We start from the raw sequence: 7940 nt of genomic DNA, 5'->3' as shown, positions 1-7940 counted from the left end.
AATGACACGCTCAAAGTGAAAAGAGTATATCTCTGTGACTACAAGCTTTATATGAACAATCTTTGAAACCATATAAAGGTAACACTTGTGATGGCTGAGGTGGTGGATGAGATTTCAGCAGAGGTGTAAAATTCAGTAAAGATGTTACTGGGTCGGAGGAGATGAAGATGAAACACAATATGAATGAAAGATTTCATGTCCGCCTGAAAATGAAAAGAATTCAGAGTGAATAACCACGATGTAATAATGGAGATGAAGCCCATTCCATCTCTTGGAATGCATAGAACAACATCTGAACATTAGATGTGCTTTGCTCCCATGACTTAAAAATGGAAAATTTTACATTGTTGTTTTTTCTTTGGCCCTTCGTTCACATGACTGTGTCACCGCCACGTAACCCAGATAGCGAGCGTTGATGGTGAAATGTATCCATCACGTTACACTCAACCTTTCGACCGTGTTGAGTGAAACATCAGTTGTTGTTTTTTTTACACTGCACTGCATCTTGGAATGATTGACAGCGTGGTGCCACATGTGCGCTCAAACAGCAAGTGCGGATTATTGAAGTAGGCAAATTGAGGCACAGCAATCTTATCAGTTATAAAAAAACTAAAAACGTGATATTTTGGTCGTCACCAACTCCTGAGAAAAGTTAAATGAGTAAAATGTTTTAACAATTTTCACTCGCCATTCCCGTCTGTCTGCTGTTTTGGTGCGGGGCTGGAGACATCGCTAATGAGATTAGTGATTGTGGAAGGTATCTTTTTTTAAAATTCATTTTTCTTAGAACAGAAATCAGATTACATGAACTTGACACAGCAAAAGGTTTGATGATAAATATTCACACCAGTGCAAACATTTAAAGATAGAAAGATAAAGTGGATGCCTATATTTTAAAAAAAATTAAATAAAATTGAATACTGTATCTGCCTGTTCCAAATCAGGTGTCTTTTAACCAACACTTTATCAACACCATTCAAACATTAGGTTCAGTTCAGTCGAATTTCCATCAAGTCTGTTTTTATTATTTCACTTTATTGAGTTGCTCCGCTCATCGCAGCCAACTATTTTTGGCCAACAAGTCTGTTGTCTGTCATCATGCTGGCTGAGTCCCCCCCCCCCCCCCCCTTTCACTGAGCTCTGGAAACGAATGGCCCTCTGGTGACTTGTTGCTCACGTTGCTCACAGTGGGAACATATGGTAACATCCTAGAAAACAGAGAAAAACATGTTGCGTCAACATGATCGAATTCGCAAAGGTCACTGTGCTTTGTCTGTTCTTTCTGCATTTGTTTCGCAATTACGGAGATGTCTCAGTGATGTATGAACTGACAGGGATATTGGTGAGAATACAAATGTTATTTATTCTCCATGCAATTACAGTTCACTCAAATATTCTCTTTACAATCATTTTGTTTACTTTCTGAGGTCACTTCATCCTATACATGTATATTACTTTTCAGTCAGTACTGCCCTTTAATCAGATGCTGGGTGAGGACGAGGCTCCCTCCAACCACCCATTGAATCCATGGCAATTAATATCAGGTAATCTATTTATTAAACCGCGAACCCACTGCTGCAGCCTGGATGTGTAGCTTGAACATTTATAGGAATTGTGTTGAATAAACAGCTTTTGAAGGTTTTGGAGGTTTCCGTTCGGAGATGGAGCCCGAGATGAACTGACTGTCCACCGTCTCCCGAGGACCCGAAATTAACCAAAGATGAACCAAAGATGAACCACATCCGCGGCTCCCATCGGTGTGTGTGCCAAATGCACTTAGGCTTACAGTTGGTCACGTACTGTGACCTCCTTCACATTGCAGAGCTCTGCCTCTTAAGGCAGTGGAAGGTTAATGTTGTGCTTGGCCTCCACTTGACACCGCGAGCATTTCTCTGCGCGCCATCCACTTCCTGAGCCGCCTCTTCACCGGCAAACGTCGGTAAAAAAGCCCCGCGATGCTGACGCGGGATGACTGTAGACTCTGTAACAGAGCTCTCAAAAGGGCCTTCTCAGGTGAAAACCACATCCAAGAGTGCCAAGTGGATAAATAAGTCCTCTGGCGTTTGGCGGAAAACAACCCTCTTGGCCGTTTGAGTTTCGAGGTTTGAATTTCACAGCGCTGTTCCTTTCCCCGACTCACGCAACTGTCTGTGCACAAACACCGACATGTTGTTGGGATGTAACGTTTGAAGGATTAAACCTCTCCCTCAGTCGACATCTGCAGCCCAAGTTTCACAAAAAACATCAAGGATCTTTAATATCTGTCCTGGGCTTATTGTTTGTCTGTGTATTTGGGCTGTTGGATATTGCATCAATGAATCACGGAAGACATGAGAACTTAAACTGGAACCTGATGTGCCTTAGTGGGTTTTCTCCAGGTGCTCCAGTCTCCTCCCACACTCCAACATGCATCTTGCTGTAGCTTCATTCAAATAGCACATTGGTGCGGATGTGAGCGTGGATGGTTGTGTAAGTTGGACCTGTGATGAGCTGGTGGCCCGTCTTGGTGGTGGCTCTCAGCCAATGTCAGCTGGGATCGGCTCCGGCGCCTCGCAAAGGTTCAAGCGCGATAGATAATGGATGGAGTGATGTTTTAATAATTGGTTGGTCCTTTCAGGCAAAAACACTTTGCAAAAATGTTCTCCGGTTTCAGCATCTCAGATGAGCGAAGCTGCCGCTTGTCGCTGTCACAGCTCAGAGTAAACTCAAGACAAGACACGTGAACTTGTCAATTCGTGCTTTGGGATGATGTTGTTGCTTTCACCGTTCTCACCAATTAATCGACACTAAAGTTTGAGTTGAAGCTGCTTTATCATTTCTTTCCCTGCTTGTCAGCATAACGAAGTGCACACCGCACTGTCGAATGTCGAACGCGCTGAAAACCGTTTTTAATTGATATGTTTTGTTTGGTTAACTCGTACCATCACTTTAATGATTTGCCACGCTCAAGATCATGATCAGTAACAAATTAACATATGCCCACGGGTTAAAAGCCTTTTTCTTTGTTTGGTTTTGTTTTTAATCAATGTGTTTTATTTAGTTTCTGATTCCCCTCACTTGCTCTAATTAGTTGCATTTGCTTGATTGCATTGATTTATTGATTTCCGCTCTCAGTTGGTGTTTACTGGGTACATTGAGTGGAAATAACTGATAAGTGTGATGAACTCCGGGGATGAGTTGATCCCCTAATCTATCATCAGTATGTACGCTGGAGGGATTACTGGTGATTATCAGGCACAAATAGCACACGGAGAAGGAGGTTTTGTAGCGCCGTACTCAGGTGTCAGTCAGGCCATTGGATTTTTGAATGCTTGTAGCGTGTCCTGGTTCTTTCCTGTGCTGCAGCCCCTCAACAACAGGCTCCTTATGAACCAACAAGTGTTCGTACTGTGCACGTTGTTGCAAAAAGGCTGATCAATAAATGGCAAAGACAGAGCGGATGAAAAATAAATCAGAAACGTCTGATCTGTGGTCAGCAAAGAGTCTTAAGGATTATACAGACCGGTGAGATGAGAGGAATAATGCAGACACCAACATGATTCACTATAAGAAGCGCAGATGTCACGGAGAATGTCCTTCGCTTTAAGGAGGGCTATTTAAATAAATCTCATTATTATCAATATGCTGAGGCAGTTTTTTTTTTTTTGCATCACAGAGGGAAAAGAGTGAGCGCAAGGAAAAAGTGAATGAAGAGGAGACGGATAGAGGGGGAGAGTGAGAGACATGTAACATAGTGTCTAACAGAGATGAGCAACAAAGAGGGAGGGGAGGATATGGAGATATGATAATAGATTCACTACAGAGCCGAACCAATTTCCATTCTTAACCTCATCCAGACCAGCTGATGATTAAGAACACAGCTGGGGTCACCTTCCCCCCTGCTCTCCTTTCTCCGATCCAAAATTAGAAGCACTCATGGATTCATGACATGCACACAGAGGATTCACGGGCTCTCCGAATGTGTAAATCAGGATCCTCCGAGTTAATAAGTCACACTTGTCAAAATAGCATATGTATGAGAGTGTGATGAAGAGGCAGACTGACTGAGCTTGATGCGCTTCTATGCTACTGTACATGCAGGAGGCTGCAGGTTATACAGTTATAATCAGGAACATAGGTTGTGTTGAAGAGGTGTTGAGCCTCAGCATCATGTTACCTTAGAGCTCAAGGTCATTTTTTGAACCGTGTATTATCTATTCATAAGGAGCGCACTCCAGTCGTGAGGTATCACAACTCCACGCAGTTCAAGAGACAACAACTGCCCTCAGCCAATCAACGATGTCGTCACCGAGAGCGACCCCGACCCCCTGACCCAGCGCCCTGACCCGTACAAAACGTTGGTCCCAGGACGGCAGCCACTTGGCAAAATCAGGACGTCCGTTAACTCTCGTCAAGAAAGTCAATTAGGCTTTTCCCCAAAATGTCATGCTATAAGGCTGCAGTATCCCGACCTCCAGCCCATAGTAGAGGTCAAGGTCCACACTTTCTTTTCTATCCTACATTTCCCATAATGCCACTTGACGGCAGCCTTCACTTGTCCACCTCTGCCCGGCGAACGGACCACATCTATCAAACACCTGGACAACAATTAATAATGTGACCTCATGCTGACAGCGTCCGATGGCTATTGTTTCAGACATTTGAAAGCTCCCCCTTGAGATGCATTCGAGTTTAGACATTAGAGTTTATCTCACAGGATAGTACTACTAGTAGTGGGCGCAGAACGCTTCTTGACAAGCGACCTGATCTTCATGGGTAAGGTTAAGGGTGTAACTCTTTTAACAGCGCACACTTTACATTCTGTTTCAGTTTGGGTCTCTGTAGTTGGTGCTGTTTTCTTGGTCTTTTCATCCACAGCCAGTTTCTCCCTCTTGACAACTCCAAACAAACCTTCTTTTTTTTTGCTGCTCTGAAAACTTCCGGTGGCCGAGCAACTTCCAAACTCCCCGAGCAGCAGCATTCCCCGCATCACTCCGGCACCTTGTTAGAACAGTGCAGCGGCAGGATTTGTGTTTTCCAGGACACCAGCATTCAAAGATTATCTGGTATTGGGTGAAATCCGACACTCCACTGATCTGACGACGGACTGTGTTGCTACACAACCAACACATCCATCCCTTTCTTTCTTCTCTCCACTGACATCCTTTTTTCTTCTGTGGGCTCATTTATCCCATTGGACTGTAGCTCAGTTTAATTGACTCCCAAGTGCAAAGTAGCTGAAATGATTCACAGCGGAGCCATGATTCATTGTGGTGGGTTTTTTTCTTCTTCTTTTCAAATGATTGCGGTGATTTTCACTGCGGGAGGTCTCGCTCCCGGATGTGAGCTCTTTCTGACGCCGTGCAATCCTCAAGGAACATTTCATATGCGGTCGTACAGCGTATAAAAATTTCAACTTATATCCATGTAAGCTATAGAGTACTGTCCTGTAAGATTCTCATATAACATGTCCATATATATATATGTTCAGTTTTAATTACCGTAATATCAATATTGTGAAGCAATCGAGGATTGTTGTCTGAAAACATTCAAATGATTTGTGATGGAAGCGTGTGTCGTTAAGAGGAAAATAGAATTTGCGGCACAATCAGTGGGCACGACTGTGGCAGTTCACTAATTGCTGACTGTTCTTACCGAGCTTGTTGTCACACACACACACACACACACACACACACACACAAACGCACCGAAACAAACACACGCACAGAGGTAAACTCTCGGCCTGTACGCTGATGCTTGTTAGATATATTTACATGTGACTCAATGTGTTTCCCATTATGTTGCAGTGAAAAGGGGCCGTGATCCAATAACGAGTTTGGATAGCAAACAGAACCACACTACAAGTGAAGGCCGGGCCTCTGGGCAGAAAATGAAATGAGGAGAGCTCAGAGAGAGATAAAGAGACTGAAGTGCATTTTAAATAAGTGACAGTAATTGTTTGGCTCATGCTCCTGATAATAAGCTTGGCGACTGCAACAAAGGCATCCATGCATCCTGAGATCCCCTGTACACACACACACACACGCACACAGACACACACACACACACACACACACACACACACCCCCTCTCGATCTTGTTTTGCTCCACCTGAAGGGCACACATTACACAATCTCCATCGGAAAAAAAGAGCACATTACATCCTTCCTCCAGCATCCAATTTCTTTGCGGTGCACTGTGCAGGCTAACAGGTTAATAGGTTCAGTGGTGACCCTATGATAAAGTGGCTGCTCTGTAGTGGTTAAGGGAGTAATCAAAGCGGCCGATTCCCGGCCCACTCACCTGTCCTGGTCCCCGGGCTCGCACCATCACACTGGCCGGTCACGCCGCTGCCACTGCTGCTCGCAGATGGTTAATTGAACGGGAAAGATAGAGGCGCTGAAAAAAAAAAAAAAAAAAAGAAGTGACAGAGGAAGGAGGAGTGTAAGAACACACTGCAGACTTCAATGGAAAGGTGAGCCGCAGATTCTGAGAATCTGTAAATGTCGCACCAAACCGAGAGCTGAGAGCATGAGTTATTTTTTCACAGCCGTAACCTGCATCCCGTCGTGAGTCCTTGACTTAATATCAGATGAACGCTGCTTTCGAGTTACAGGAGGAGGAATATTGACAACGACAATATGATTCTGTGTAAATGTGGTGTTACAAAGACTCAAGGGGAAACGGTGACAGAATCGGCCTAACGGCACCGCCAGAGCTCATCACATGACCTGTTGTAATTCTGTTTGTTGTATCCATAAAAAAAACTATCTTCTATCCCACAGAGACACTTCATGTATGACGCAGGAAGGGAACACAGAGGCAGACGCTGAGGGGGTGTTGGACGAAGTGAACGGGGAACAACGATGAGACAGTAGAGGCGAGGTGAGAGAGGTGGAGCCAACAAGATGAGAACAGGTACAGGAATAGATGGACACTTCAGAATATCTTTAAATGGTGTGCATTGAATGGTCATTGAGTCAGCGTGACCTGTGTCAGCCTCATGAAAAACGCCAGCGGTTTGGACAAAACCCGGACTGTGGGTCTGAATATTTATGGAGACAACATGCAGAGGACGAAGCTCTGCTGCACTCTATCCCAGTGAGAAATTCATCGGCTATTCCCTCTGTGCTGCAATAAATCCTTTACAAAGCACTTTTTGACCAGATAAAAAATATATATATTTTTATATTAATGCACGACACGCAATTCCCCCCCTCCGGTGAGAGATCCATTTCGGCTCTGTGGCTGTCGACAGCTTCCCTTTGCTCGGATTATCACAGTGGCACAAAGCTTTTCACCCTTGAATATCCAGTCACATCAATTGGACATAATTAATAACTTTGGTTTGCAGGACAAAGAGTTTGACGGAGATGATTCACAGGTATTCACCTGTGTTCACACATGAGGCTCAGCTTATCATTTATTTTCAAGAAGACAATCTTTATGACCCATTCATTCACAATTGTAAAACTCTCTCATCCCCTTTTCTAATCAGTTGACCGAGGGCGTTTTTTCAGTCACGTGATCAGATCCGGCCTCGATCTCAATCAGCCAATCGTATCGCAAGGTTTGGAGAGTTGGATTTTGTTTATTTAAGTCTGTTTTTGCCAGTGATTTCATGGGGGGTCCGCGGCCCCCCCTGGCCGGCCCTTGACGGAGCCACTGCAAGAAGACAGACAACTACTGAGACAGGCAGGCAGGAAGAGAGAGACAGGTGTGCAATGTAGTCAGGCGAACGTTTAGGAAATTCGATATTGATGCGGTCAGACGCGATCGATGAACGATCAGGTGTTCAGACAGGTGGCCAGGCGGTTCAGCAGTCAGGCAGACAGTGTGGGAGATACTTGTGCCAGGAGGAGAGACAGACAGGCAGGACAGTGAGATCGGAGGGCAGCGCTGCTGTGTGGGGAATACAAATAACACTCAGTCGGTGCCGTTACAGCCATGCAAACAGCCAG

General features: G+C 44.6%; 1 long non-coding RNA gene across 1 annotated transcript; it reads right to left on the bottom strand.

Annotated features, from left to right (window-relative positions):
* Positions 1-1141: 1141 nt before the first annotated feature.
* LOC118287951 lies at positions 1142-7540 on the bottom strand. The gene is made up of 3 exons (XR_004785771.1): positions 7372-7540; positions 6283-6378; positions 1142-1208 (listed from the first exon to the last, which is right to left on the bottom strand). It is a non-coding gene; the product is annotated as an uncharacterized LOC118287951 (long non-coding RNA).
* Between the last annotated feature and the right edge of the window lie 400 nt (positions 7541-7940).

Source organism: Scophthalmus maximus, chromosome 16 (genome assembly GCF_022379125.1).
Source record: "Scophthalmus maximus strain ysfricsl-2021 chromosome 16, ASM2237912v1, whole genome shotgun sequence".
Lineage (NCBI taxonomy): Eukaryota > Metazoa > Chordata > Actinopteri > Pleuronectiformes > Scophthalmidae > Scophthalmus > Scophthalmus maximus.
Note: the sequence above shows the minus strand (reverse complement) of the source record. Positions and strands in the feature narration are given on the sequence as shown.